The 14759-nt window shown below is 51.9% G+C and overlaps 1 protein-coding gene across 11 annotated transcripts in view; it reads right to left on the reverse strand.

The window, feature by feature from the left end:
• The window catches only part of LOC114894041 (band 4.1-like protein 1), a 127762-nt gene that overhangs the window by 89273 nt on the left and 23730 nt on the right, over positions 1–14759 (reverse strand). The window contains exons 1-2 of one of the 11 annotated variants that reach the window (XM_029220208.1): positions 12689–12711; positions 9656–9695 (exon numbers count right to left, since the gene is read on the reverse strand). The exons of 8 other annotated variants lie outside the window; for them this stretch is intronic. The gene's annotated coding sequence lies outside the window, so the exon portion shown is untranslated. Of the gene's footprint in view, positions 1–6228; positions 6318–9655; positions 9696–12688; positions 12712–14759 lie in introns of those variants that run through there. 2 more of the 11 variants (XM_029220207.1, XM_029220206.1) reach the window with 2 other exon arrangements.

Below are 14759 nucleotides of genomic sequence, written 5' to 3' on the forward strand. Positions count from 1 at the left end.
TGCTACATGTGGGGAGCACTCCAGGGTGGCAGGACCCTCTGGTATAATAGAGGAAAGTGGGAAGGAGAGAGTGGGGCAAATGGTAAAAGGCCTTTATGGACCACCGACCACATGCTGGGCATTGTCCTACATCATCATCTCAGTAACCTTTAATCTTAACAGGCAGGTATTAATGTTTTATGGAAAAAGAAATGCAAATTCAGATAGATAAAGTAACTTACCTAAGGAAACACAGATGGTAAACATAGATGGTAAACAGAGAGTAGGGATTTAAAAACCAGCTGACTCCTAACCTCATGCTTATTCCTTCAGCCCATGGGATACCAAGACATAAGACCAAGACCAGGGTTCTACAGTCAGAATCCCAAATCCCACTCTATCCTTCACTAGCTGTGTGATGTGGAGAAAATTACTCAACCTTCTGAGCGTCTGTTTCCTTAACTGTTAAGTGGGAATGACCAAGCACCTATGTCATATGGTTTTAAGAGAATCAAACATAATAACGCAAGAAAAGTGCTTTGCATGCGGTCATCCTAAGAAACACAAAGTAGCTTTTATTATTCATTATGCTTAGGCCTCTAGGCACCCGCCAGAGAAACCACACACAGACTTGCAGCCATTGTCTGTCCCTGGCTGAGTCTAGTGCAGTCTTTGGAGCAAAGGCAGAGGCCAGACCCAGACCCCAGAGAGAGCTAAGAGCCCAAGCTAGGCAGGAACCATGCAGGAGCATCAGGAAATGACCTCCTCCACTGTGTTCTTGACTCCGTGGTCCACCTAAGTGGCTCTGCAGACGCTCCGTGGGATGAAACCTGAGCAGTCTCCGTTCTCACGGGACTGGACATAATAGAAACTACCAGGGCTGCCAACTCACCTACCCACTGGCCTACACCATGGGCTGACCCCCACCCCACGGCAACTTCCGGAACCAGGTGACCTACGGTTGCAGAGCCTCAACACCAGGAAGGCCTTTGGAGACCATCTAATTCCATCCCTCGTCATACAGATGGGAACACTGAAGCCTGGAGATAAGTGGGAACCTGCTTAAGGCCATAATGTGAGCCAGCGGCAAAGCTGGAACACAACCCTGAGGCACCTGTCTCCCTGTTCTACTGGAGTTTCCTATTTTGCCTTCCCTATTTTTTTGTTGTGTCAACTTTGTTTAAGTATTAAAATTTCAAGAGGTTTAGTCACCCCGATAAGCCTAACTCTGGGGTGTTCGCTTCATGGGAAAGGCAAGAACTTTGGGGACAGATATACCTGGGTGCAAAGCCCCGCTCCACCACTTCCCAGCTGAATGGGAGGGCAGCAGCTAAGAGCAGAGCTTACAGTCCTAGCTCTGCCACTTCCTGGTGGGTAAGTCCCTATACAATCATTGCTTCCATTTCCTCTTCTGTAAAGCCTCCCTCATACAGTCATTTGAATATAGAATGAGAAAAAATATTAAGAAAGGACCTGGGGCTTCCCTGGTGGCGCAGTGGTTGAGAGTCCGCCTGCCGATGCAGGGGACACGGGTTCGTGCCCTGGTGCGGGAAGACCCCACATGCCGCAGAGTGGCCGGGCCCGTGAGCCATGGCCGCTGAGCCTGCGCGTCCGAAGCCTGTGCTCCGCAACGGGAGAGGCCACAACAGTGAGAGGCCCGTGTACCGCAAAAAAAAAAAAAAAAAGAAAGGATCTGGTACAGTGCTTGTTCAATAAATGATGTCTCTTGTTAGTACTGCGATCTTTAATGCTATGATTGGAGCATGTTGCCAGCAGATAGCAAGAAGGTACCTCCATCTCAAAGCTCTTGCTCTCTCAGCTCCCCTCATGGAATCATGGAATGTTAAAGCTGGCAAGGGCCCCATTTTACAGGTAAATTGAGATCCAGAGGGAAATGACTAGCTCAAGGTCATGGAGCAAGTTAATGAGAACGTTGAATGAGAGCCCAGATCTCCTGACTCCTATGGACTTAATTCCATAATCACGAGCTCTTACTCTCCAGGCAGCTGTGTTTGTGTGTGGATTTGGGGGAAAGGGAGGATGGTCTTTTAGACCCCAAATACCAAAGTATAGCTGGCTTCAGCCAGAGTGGAACTAGAGCAGCAACCCTGGCATCATGGAAGGGCAGAAGCAAGGCGGGGTTCCGTGCTGGCGGACCAGGCCAGCTTGGCCAGCGAAAGTGGCACTATAGGCACAGCTCGGAGTCCTCTCACCAATTACAGAATAAAGTAATTACGGGATCAGGGATAAAATTAGTCGCTTGTGTAATTATTTTGCTTAGAACAAGAACAGAAAGGGCTTTTTTAAAGAGCTGTTCCTTGGTCCCTCCCAAGAGTATTGCTGCAGAGACGCAGATGAGTGACCAACCACACACACAAACACATAGACACATGGCAGTGATGGCGCTTTTTGGACGGGGCTGCTTGGCTTCCTGTGCCTCACAGCAGGCCCACACCTATTAGTGAAGGCCAGGGACTACATTCTCTGATGCTTACATTGTGGAACACCTTTGTCACATTGCAGCAGGGTACGTTGCCTCCCCTCAGGGGCCTCCACCACAGAGAACCTGGTGATACGGTCTCTTAGGCCCCTCCCCAACTGCACCATAATTAGATCTGGGTTCCCCTGACCTTTCCTCCATCGTGGAGGTTGGTGGTACAATTCCAGCAGTACCTGGGGGTCCACTAATCCAGAGATGCCTCCAGAATTGGCCACTGTGGTAGGCAGAATAATGGCCCCCGCAATGATGACCACATCTTAATCCCTAGAATCTGTGAATATATTACTTCAGATAGCAGAAGGGACTTTGTACATGTGATTAGGTTAATAATTTGGGGATGGGTAGATTATCCTGGATTATCCAAGTGGGTCCAATGCAACCACAGGGTCCTTATAAGTAAAAGAGGGAAGCGATGGAGTGTCAGAGAAGGTGTGACAATGGAAGCAGAGGTTGGAATGATGCCATTACTAGAAGGGGGCCACAAGCCAAGGAATGTGGGTGGCCTCTAGAAGCTGGAAAGGGCAAGGTACGGATTCACCCCGGAGCCTCTACAAAGAACACAACCCTGTCGACACCTTGATTTTAGCCCCATAAGGTCCACTTTCAGACTTCTGACCTCCAGAACTATAAGGTAATAAATTCAGGTTGTTTTAAGCCATTGCTTCCCTGGCAATTTGTTACAACAGCAATAGAAAATTAATACAGCCTTGGGACTTCCCTGGCGGTCCAATGGGTAAGACTTTGCCTTCCAATGCAGGGCATATGGGTTGGACCCCCGGTTGGGGAGCTAAGATCCCACACGCCTTGTGGCCAAAAAACCAAAACATAAAACAGAAGCAATGTTGTAACAAATTCAATAAAGACTGTAAAAACGGTCCACATTAAAAAAAAAACAAAAAACCTTAAAAAAAAAAAAAGAAAATTAATATAGCCTTGGAGCCCTCCAGGATTGAAACCCTCCATGAAATTTTCTCCTCATGGGCCAGCCAGGGAGATTCCTAGGGCCAGAACATACCCTGAATCACCTCTAGGGAATAGGCCAGAGAGACACCTTTGGTGGAAACAGCATTCCAGAAAAACGGATGGTTCTGGGAGGAAAGGGAGACACTACCTTACAGATACGCTCAGACTCAGCCCCTCGACCACATCCTCCAACAAAGGGACACATCCCCATAAGGCAGACCATCTGCAGGGGTAGGCTGGCTTCAGGGAGAGAGACTTACCGGAAAGCAGAAGCCTGAGTGCTGGCCTCAGCTCAGTCTGAGTCACTAGGTAGCTTCCTCTCTCTGAGCCACTGTCACCCTGGCTCCGCATCTATCAAGTGCCAGGCTGTGTGCTTCCACACTTTACACGGATTGAAAAGGCCCCACGATGACCTTGCGAGGCGGTCACTCCCATCATGCCCATTTTACAGCCGAGGAAACAGAGTCAAGCAGGTCAAGCGGGGAGCATGGTCTGAACCTAGGCAGCCTCACTCCACAGCCCTATTCTGCCCCCATCGTAGAGTGAATGAGGGGCTGGACACCAGGAACACGCTCTTCAGACCTGAAAGGAATCCAAAGCGATTCCTGTCCCATCACCCTGGACGCTGGGGCTGTAAAGTGGCACAGCAGTTGGGCAAGATTTACTGAGCGCCTGAAAGGCATCCACAGCCTTTGACCCAGAATTCCCCTTCTGGGACCCCACCCTCAGAGACATCATCTGAAATGAAGAAAAAACACTTTTAGGCAATGTTCATTGCCATGTTATTTACAAGAGAACAAACTGGAAACAACCTGACTATCCATCAACAGGAAAAGGGGTGAATGGATCACGTATTTAACGGAATCCTCGGTAATGACACCGAAGGCGGTTCCGCATCCGCCGTTAAGTGAAAACCACAGGACAGCCCTGAAGATGAACTGGGGAGGACGATGACTGCGTAAAAAAAGAGCTGGAAGGAAACCAAACTCTCCGCAATACTCAGGAGTCACTTTTTTCCTCTTCCTGTTTCCCAAAATCTCTGTACTGTTATTACTTTGCTCATTTTTTTAAAAAAAGGGATTATTAAAAAACAAAAAACTGCAATGGAGCCCTGAGGACGCCACACACTGAGCAGTCAAGGAGAGGAGGGGGAACAGGCAAATTCGAGCTGGCCAGGGAGGTAGTGGGGAAGCTGGAAAGAAGGGCGTGGTGTCACGGAGATGAGGGAAGAGAAGGAAGTGGGGATCACCGGGAGGCACCTGGGAGGTGCTGGTGACCAGATGCTCGTCCCTATGACCCCAACAGCATTCACAAGGCAACCCAGGCACCAGGAAGAATCAGTCATCGACCCGCACATGTTCCCCACTGAGGAGTCTCAGAGTGGCCCGTGTCCCAGGAGCAGGACTTCCAGTGGAAACCAGGCACCCAGGAGAAGCAGTGACGCGCTGCCCCACAGCCAATCACTCCCAGCCCAGGCCCAGCAAAGCAGAGGAGGCTTCAGGTAGAAGAGCCCGGTCAGGAGTTTCTTTGTCTTCAGGACAAGGCACTCCTGGTCCACAACCACACACCAATTCTGCCACCTGTTTCCGTGGGGACCACATTCTACACAAGCACATACACGGGTGCACTTGCACACACACACACACACTCACTTCTTGGGCCTTTCCTCAGCCTCTTTGAGACCCATCCTGTAGATGTTGCGCCTCCTTGGCGTAAGCAGACACCCAGCATGCCCAGAGTCACACCACCAGCCTGCTTTCTTTGCCTGAGAAGCCCCTTCCTCTGTCCACCCACCTCATCACAGAGCCCGGCAGACCTGAGCAGAGGAGGGAAGGGCCCCCAGCAGCGCACATATCCCGCTTCACTGTCCCATCCCAGCCTCCCACCACACCCAGAGCAGGCGGCGGCCCAGCCCAGGCGGCAGCTCCCACAGCCCAGTGGTGGAGCGAGGCTGGGTCATAGAGCTAAACGCTAAACCAGCCTCTGAAGACCAATGACCTAAGAAGCCACCCCTGACCATCAATCTAGTGAGTCAACAAGAAGCAGGGCCGAGTTACCCATTATGCCCTCGTTCTGAGAAAACTGACCTTCCTTACTGTAGCCCACAGTCCAGATGCAGGGGCCACTCTCCCAGTCAGCCTGTGGTAATGAGCATGGCTGGGCGATACAAGTCCAGCACCAATTAGACTGCCCCCTTTCCTGCCAGTGAGCTCAGACTTATTACTTTGCTCCATTTTCAGCTCATCTGAAAAATCCTTATCTGAGGTCCCTGGAGGATCTTAAAAGTGTTATTCAAACATTAGCTCTGACACGCAGCCTCCCCCACTCAGACATCAGCCGCCCAAGGCAACGCTTTGCTCCCTGCTTTTTGGCCCTGCCAGGAAAGACCAGCGGCTACAGTCTGCCACGTGGCACCACAGGCCCTGCCACCCCCAGCCCTCCTCAGTCTGGACTTTCCCCAGCTCCCTACCTTTTTTAGGGGAGAGACCAGGGAAGGGGACTCGGTGCCTCCTGTAGGGCAGGCAGGTCATCACGTTCAACCTTTGCAAAACCCCAAGGGTGGCATTATCACTCCTGTGTCCCAGATGCAGAAACTGAAGCTGAGCAACCGGACCAACGTCACCCAGCCAGCATGTAGCTGAGTTAGGCCTGGAACCCAGGAGTGCTGAGCCCCAGGGTTCTTCCAACCATCCCCACCTGCCCCAGCCCGCTCTGCCCTGCCTGATGCTCCGCCCCGCCCTGAGCAGAGATGGGCATCCATCGTTAGCTACTCCTTGGCATATTACCCCGAGCCTGGGTCCAAGTGAAAGGGATGAGACAAGAGGCGCTGCAGGATTTGGGGCTTCTAGGAGAGCCTTCAGGGAACAAAATTTTCCTAGGGAAAAAAAAAAAAAAAGAAACAATGCTAAGAGCTGGTTGCAACTCCCTATTCTGCCCTGTATATTGCATGGGCACCTACAAAAAAGAACATGATCAGAGCTCAACAAGAGGCCAGACGGGAGGATGGGAAGTCAAAAAGGAGAAGATATGAGCTGTGTGGTCAGGGAAGTCGGAGCTGGAAGGACCGGAAAGTTTAGCTCAATGCCTTTGTTTTTACAAGTAGGGAAACTGAGGCACAGGGAGGTGAAGGGAACCGCCCAAGGCCAAGAGTGAGTCTGTGGCTCTGCCAGGTCCTCTGACTCATAGGTTAGTTTTCCTAGACCTGGAAGAATGAAGGGCCTGGAGCGGATGCTGCCTGGGATAAATGAAAGAGTGAACGAGCAAGGGGACCCATCGCCGCTAGACCTGAAGGAGCAGAGCACAAAAACCTATGCGGTGCTTCCACAGGGACCGCAGCCTCGCTCTAGTCTCTCACCTCCATGGAAGACGTAGGCAGGAGGGAAGCCCCTCCATTCACCAAAGCTCAAGCTCTACCAGGAGCCAATCACAGCCCCGGAAGGAGGCAGAAGCTTTGGTTCCCCTGGCAACGCAGACAAAGGCCTCTGCTCAGCACAGCAATCAGCTGAAGTAGGATGCAGACTGTATTCCACCCCATTCAGACTGGGCTCTCCGCTCCTTTTCTCATAAGGAGGGAACCAACCCAATCCTTCTGGTTTTAGCCTCCGACCTCCAGCCAGGCCTCTGGACCCATTTCAGATCAGGAGGAGGAGTAGGGATGGGCCTCTTAGTTGGGGACTTAGGACAATAGCTGAGTCCTGCCCTGTCTGCGGGGGTCCTCTCTCACCAGGTGTGTGCCCCTGAGTTGGGCTGGGGCCCTGTGTGGATGTTCCTCAGCTCATCAGCCCCATACTCCTCTGAGAGGCCGTGCCAGCTGCAGAGCCACAGGAGAGCCTGGAGCTGGAAGGGTGGCGCCTGGTCCAGGCCCAGCTCCGGCATTCATTCACAACTGGACCTGAGCAAGTCTCATCCACTTCCCCTTGGGGCCTCATTTCCTCCATCTGTAAAATGTAAAATCTAAGACCTATGGTTCTTTGGAACGACAGCTCCCAGTCCACACTCACCAGAAAAATTACTGAGGGCAGGGCATAGGCAGGAGCTTACCTTACACCACTTTGGGGTTTTATTTTTTAGTTTTGTTTCGGTTTGTTTTGGCCACACCGCATGGCTTGCGAAATCTTAGTTCCCTGACCAGGGATTGAACCCGTGCCCCCTGCAGTGGAAGCGCAGAGTCCTAACCACTGGACCGCCAGGGAAGTCCCCCTTATACCACTTTTGAAAGTTTGCCTGGCCCCTGGTCCAGAGCCTTGGAATACATAAATCATTCTACTCCCCGGAATTACCTCTTTGTACACACTTTGAGAAGAAGGAAGAAAATCACAAGAAAACTGATGGACGCTGAAAAACCACTTCCAGATAAAACCCCCAGCTTTGACCACCTACAGGCCAAGCCAGCACCCCTTCCCTTGCCCAGTCCCTAGCCCAGCAGGGACGAGGTGTGCGCGGCATCCCCACAGAAGGCTCTCTTGTCACTCAGGGAGGAGTCAATCATTCAGATTTTAGAAAGATTTTCCACACCGAGAGTCAAAACAAAAAAAAAAGGTTTTTTAGGAAGCTTCTCAATTCCCAGAAAAGCCAAACTATTGACATCCAAACCCACATGCACTGGTCGTGCTTTCAGCTCTACGATCCCTCAGGCGCCTAGCAAGAAACCCTAAAAAAAAAGAGAAAAAAAAGATAGAAAAGGGAATTCCCTGGTGGTCCAGTGGTTAGGATTCTGTGTTTTCACTGCCGAAGGTGCAGGTTCAATCCCTGGTCGGGGAACTAAGATCCCACAAAAAAAAAAGAAAAGAAAGAAAGAAAGCCTGCTACCATCCAGGACACGGCTGCTCTTCCCACCCAGCCCCGTACCCATCAGGCCCTGTGCTGCACCCTCTCACCCTTGTCACCCAATCTCTCATCTGTTCCCTCTTGTCCTTCCACATGCCCGAGTTTAGGCCCATCACTTCCCACCACTGCCGCTTGCCAACAGTGGTGAGGGCCACGCCAACAGCTTGCCCACTGGCCTCCAGGCCTCAGCCTTGCCCTTCCAACCCATCCTCCCGCCACCAGAAATCACATCACACCATTCCCAATTTAACACCCTGCAGTGGCCCTCATCACCCTCCAGACAAGTTCCAGCTCCTAGCCCAGTACACATGCGCTGCAGGACCTGGGCCGGCCTGTGGTTCACTTTTCTTTTCTCGCCATCCCCAGCGCGCGCAGCAAACTCCCACCACTCCAAAGCACCCTCCTGTTTCATGCCTGTGCATTTTTTTGTTTGCACTTGTGGTTCCCTTTGCCTGGAATGCCCTTTCTGAAGCCCCCACTGTTGGATGGAGATAACAGCTCACCTTTAGCTCTCTGCTAAGCCCTGTGCAGGCACCATTTCGTTTATCCTCTCCAAGACCCTATGAGGCAGGTACTTAACGCAGCCTGTTTACAGCTGAAGAAATGGGATCAGAGATGTGAATGAAGCTGGCAGAAGTCACATGGTTGTTAAGGCGATGAGCCAGAATAGCAGTCCTAGCATCAGACTCTTAGGTGGCCCCAGTCCTCTGCGACCCCGGGAACAGTGCAGTGGCAACATGGTATCAGAAAACACAGCTTGTTCCCGGCAGTGCTCTTTCTTTCTGGGCTTTGGGAATAGCCTGCCTCAGAGAGCCTCTGGAGAGGGCCCAGCCTGTTCCTCTGGGGTTGCCTCCAACCCTACTTTCCCCCAACCGCACAGCACGACCTCTTCAAGTATAAAGAGTCTGAGCCCCCAGCTCAGAAGTAGAGCTCTACAGTTCCCATAAATGGCCCAGCTGTGACTCCCAGCAATGTCTTTCAGGAAGTCCAAACTCTTTGGCCTAGCATCAAGGAATCACCAGGATCTGGTACCAGCTTATCTTTTCTTTTTTTTTTGGCCATGCTGAGCGGCACGTGGGATCTTAGTTCCCCGACCAGGGATCGAACCCGTGCCCCCTACATTGGAAGCACTGAGTCTTAACCACTGGACAGCCAGAGAAGGCCCCCAGCTCACCTTTTCAACCTTAATTTCCCACTGCATCCCCTGGCCCCATGCATGCGTGCTCTAGCCACAATAAACTGGTATTTACCATCCCAGCCACGTTGGTTCTCACTAAAACCTGCCATTTACTGAGCACCTACTAAGAGCCATGCCCTGAGCCAGGCACTTAACTAGCATCTCATTCCCCTACAACTCATTCATTCATTCATCCAACAAATACTTACTGAATATCTACTAGGTGCCATGCAATGTGGAGCGAATGTGCTGTTAAAAATAAAAGACAAATGGTTACAAATTGTGGTAAGCATTGTGAGGAATCGAGGCGGAGGTAGAGAGCAGTGAAGTGGGGCCGGCAAGGAAGATGTCTAACTAAGCTGAGTTGTAAAGGATAAGAAGGATCCTAGACTGCAAAGAGCCAGGGAAAGAGAATTCAAAGCAGAAAGAACAGCACATGTAAAGGTCCTGAGGTGGGGAAAAATTTGTTAAATCAACGGAAGAAATAAATGACCAATGAGGAGATACATGACTGGAGAGGGGAAGCAGAGACGGGCTCATTCAGGGCCCTGTAGCCATGGTAAGGAGTTCAGAGTTTATTCTAGGAGCAGAGGAAAGACACTGAGTGACATGGTCTGATGTGTATTTTACGAAGACCACTCTGCCTGGCACTTGCAAAGGAGACTTGAGAATATAGATAATGTATGTAATATATGCAAAGTAACTGGCACTGTAAATGTTAATCCTCTTTTCCTTCTCTCTCTCTACTCCCTTCCCAGGCTGGAAATGTCCTCTTTAACTCCTATTCCTTCTTCTGACCTATACATTGTCATAATTTGAATTTTCTGAGGATATAATGATCTGTATAGATGTGGACCAGCGAGAGGATGCAATGTACCCAGTGTCACAGAGCGGGGCTGCAGCAGCGGTGGACTTTTCCTGCCTTCTCTCTTTCCCCTGAACTGGACCCCCAGTTGATGTAAAAGTCAGGAGGAAGAGGAGGCAGCAAGTGCTAAGGCCTTCCTCCTAGGTTCTCCCCCAATCTCTTCATGGAGAAGCTCTGAAAGCCTGGTTCCCAGGCAATTATGGGCTCAGGATGGCGGGGTGGTGGGCGCCCTGGAGTAAGCCCCCAGTCCAGGTACATTGTCTCCCTCTGCTTGAGCCAGATAAGGGCAGGCCAGACTACAGATGGAGACGGGCTACTTGCTAGGATGCTGGCTGATCCTATCACCTTCCCCAGGAAACAGACAAGGGTTGTGGCCCTCATTCTACCCACTCAGGACCTGAGGCACTCAGTGTGCTATGACCTGCTTAAGGATGGAAAGAACATGGCAGGGCTTGAACTAGAATCATAGTATGTGGCTGTTTGAGGATTACTGAGCTGAAAACTCTGTTGTACAGATGAAGACATTAAGGTCCAAGAAGGGAAAGAGATGTGACATGCTGAGTAAGTGATAGAGTCAGAACTAGGAGTCTAGGGCTTCCCTGGTGGCGCAGTGGCTGAGAATCCGCCTGCCAATGCAGCGGACACGGGTTCGAGCTCTGGTCCGGGAAGATCCCACATGCCGCGGGGCAACTAAGCCCATGCGCCACAGCTACTGAGCCTGAGTTCTAGAGCCCACAAGCCACAACTACTGAAGCGCCTAGAGCCCGTGCGCCTAGAGCCCGTGCTCCGCAACAAGAGAAGCCACCGCAACGAGAAGCCCGCGCACCGCAACGAAGAGTAGCCCCCGCTCTCTGCAACTAGAGAAAAGCCCACGCGCAGCAACGAAGACCCAATGCAGCCAAAAATAAATAAATAAATGAATAAATTAAAAAAAAAAAAAAGAACTAGGAGTCTGAGCAGCTTCTGCTTTCCAGTTCCCCGTGCAGCCTCCCTTGAGAAAGATGGCAAAGGAGGCAGAGGTGAGGCTGGCCTTGTGGGTGGGGAGGGAGGCAAGGACAGGGCAGCACTGCTTCCTCCGGCCGGCCCTGCTCCAACTTGCAACCCTCCCACTGTTCATGGGTGCAGCAAAACCTGCCAAACCAGTGCCTGTGCCCAGGCCAAGGGGCAGAGCCCAGAGCTACAGGGGTGTGACTAGGCTGCAGACGCCAGGAGCTAAGGGGCAGGGAGGACACAGAGGCCTCTTGGCCTGCCAGCCAGGCCACACAGGCACTGCCCCAGGGCCAGTGTGGGCGCTCAGTGCTGAACGGCTCCGTCACCCGGAATCAGGCACAGCTGGGACTTGCCAGGCCTCCTGTGGCCAAACAAGGGCCTGCCCTCTGCTTCCCCTCCCCCTCTGGACTCTCAACATGTCAGCTGTCAGTGCCACCAGGGCAAGAGACCCAGGAACTTATCTGGGAGACATGACAGGAGGCAGGGAAATATGACAAAAATGACACACAAACACTTCTCCCCTCCCAACCACAGCCACCAGGATGAAGTCCTGCCCCCTCTGCTCTGTTGGGGACACACATGCTCTACCCCTTGCCCTCCCCCAACCTCAGTAACCAAGACCCAGGAAATAGCTGAGCACAAGATGTGACTGTTGGAGGAGGGGGGCAGGAGATCGGCGTTCCTAGGTAGCTCTGCAGCACTGACACTCGGTGTGGACTTGGGAAAACCTGCCCTCTCAGTCTCCAATCTCGCCACCCTTCCCTTGGAGGTGCTAGGTCAACTCCATGTTTCAGGGAGCCTTTAAGCTTTGCTCTCACCCCACCTCCACCCCACCTCTCACCACCTCCTGCCCAAAGGAAAGCATAAGAGGTTAAACCCACCAGTATTCAGGGCCCCTGCTGGACAGGACTTCTGTGTCAGGGGCTGCCTTGCCGGAACCTGTTCTGTCAGCACTAGTGCCAGCCGGGGACACGGGGCCCACAGGCCAGACTATTTGGGGGGCTGATGACTCTATCAACTTTTCCCAAGTGCTCAGAACCCAGTTCAGAGACCACTCCCAAGGCCTGCAAGATCCAGAAGCCAACCGCTTGGCAGGAAGGGACGCTGGCATCAGTCTGGGCTTTTGTGAGCCTGGGACACATGGGCCAAGCAGGTGCCCTACAAACGTCAGAGACCGTTTTCGTATCTCAACCAATCCCCTCCCTTGGAAGACAGGGAGGAGGAGGCCCAGAAAGAGGCAGGGACCGGACCAAGGTCACACAGCAAGGCCATGGCAGAGGGGGAACCCCTCAGCCCAGGGCTTCCAGAACCTGCTTCCTCCCACAGCACATTTTCCCAAATTCAAAATCATGCATCTCACGGGGGAGCCGAGAGACACCTTCCTCACCACTGCTTGGAAACTGCCAGAGACTGCTACGAAGTTCTGCCATTCAATACAGATCACGTGTATACCTGCTCCGTTCGCCTCTGTGTCCCAGCACATTGGGCAGTGCCTGGTGTACGGCAGGAACTCAGTGCACACTGGTTGACTAAATCAAGACTCAGTGGCGGATTGACTGGAGGCAGAATCCACTTCTAGGCCCCAGCCCTGAGGGTGGGGGTGGGGAGCCGGAAACAGAAGCGAGAAACGGAAGAGGCTCAGGATCCAGGCAGGCTGCATTGAACAAGCAGGGACACTGTTGGCCCACAGCTTCAGAAATCCTGGGCCCCAAAGTGAGAGACAGGTTGCCCCCAATCACCCTGAATGCATGGACTTAAAGACCTGTGGGGGGTGGGGGGTAACTTCCCTGGCGGTCCAGTGGTTAAGACTCTGCACTTCCACTGCAGGGGGTGCAGGTCCGATCCTTGGTCGGAGAACTAAGATCCCGCGTGCGCGGTGCAGCCAAAATAAAAGACCTGTGTGTGTGTGTTTCTGTGACTTGGCAAGGCCACCAAACCAGCCACTCTGTCATTTAATTCAGTCACTTGCTCCCTCACTCTCCAAAACTTATGGGGTAAAAATGAGGGTCAGTAACAATCATCCCCCACTTCCCCGTCGGTGCTGCCAGACCCAGAGCTGATCCCCGTAACACATTTGGCCAGGAGTTGAGCTCCCAAAGCGTGAAGACCTGAGCTAAAATCAGGGGCACGCCACTTCTCCTAAGACTCACAACTGCACTTATAAAATGGAGATGGTGGACTTCCCTGGTGGCACAGTGGTTAAAGAATCCGCCTGCCAATGCAGGGGACACAGGTCCGAGCCCTGGTCCGGGAAGATCCCACATGCCGCAGAGCAGCTAAGCCCGTGCTCCACAACTACTGAGCCTGCGCTCTGGAGCCCACAAGCCACAACTACTGAAGCCCGCGCACCTAGAGCCCGTGCTCCGCAACAAGAGAAGCCACTGCCATGAGAAGCCCCCGCTCACCACAACTAGAGAAAGCCCGCACGCATCAACGAAGACCCAACGGAGCCAAAAATAAATAAAATTTTAAATAAATAAAATGGAGATGGTGACGCCTTCTTAAGGAATGCTCTGAAAGCCACACACAGCGATGCGTGTGAACATGCTTTGTAAAGGGCCAAAGAGATATAAGAGATTATTCATAACAATAACATTGCCACCACTAGCCCAGCTGGCCCCCAGGGAATCCCAGTCTCTAAAGGTCAGTGATCATCATCATTATGGCCACCAAAAACTGATAGCAAAATCTATCCGTTATTAAACACTTGAATCTGTCAAAGGCAGGCTGCCTGCCTTCTCTCATTTGGCCTCCATAACCTCTGAGGCAAGAATTATTATTGTGTCCATTTTACAGATGGTAAAACTGAGGCATTGAGAAATGAAGTATTCAAATTCACACCATAGGTGGTGGAGCAGGGACAGACTACACCCAAGTCTGTCTGAGTCTGGAGCTCCAGCTCATTCCACTGCCCCGTGGGAGCATGTCACCTTGATAAAGCAAATCCCCATTTGCCAAAGCCTGACGTGGCCCAAAGCAACACGGTCACTTCTCTGACCCTTGCAGCAGTAACCCTTGAGATGGGTAGGATTGGCTGATTTTGTCATCCCTGTTTGACAAATGAGGCAACTGACCCCCAGGAAAACTTGGCAACCATGTATCTCAACTCACTGATCATAGAAGAGCAGGAATACAAAGGACTGTGGAGAGTGGATCCCGAGGGGGAAACTGAGGCCTGGAGAGGGAAAGGGACCTGCCCAGGTCATTCATTCAGACCTTACCTGAGACCTTTCTTCATATGTGAGACACACATATGAAGAAAGCAGTGTCTGCTCTTCTAGTTTTATAATGCTGCCTCCCACTCCACTGCTAGCTGCCCCACCCCCTTTGCATCCAGGGCCAGCAACTGACGCCAATTACTTTCCTAGTCTGAGTCTTAGTCCCCAACTTACAAATGGGGAAACTAACTTGGTCAGCAAAGAGTTCTAGAGGCCAAAACAGTTGCCCCCGGCCCCCAT

This window comes from Monodon monoceros, unplaced genomic scaffold, assembly GCF_005190385.1.
Source record: "Monodon monoceros isolate NGI ecotype Baffin Bay Population unplaced genomic scaffold, NGI_Narwhal_1 Super_Scaffold_13, whole genome shotgun sequence".
Taxonomy (NCBI): Eukaryota; Metazoa; Chordata; class Mammalia; order Artiodactyla; family Monodontidae; genus Monodon; species Monodon monoceros.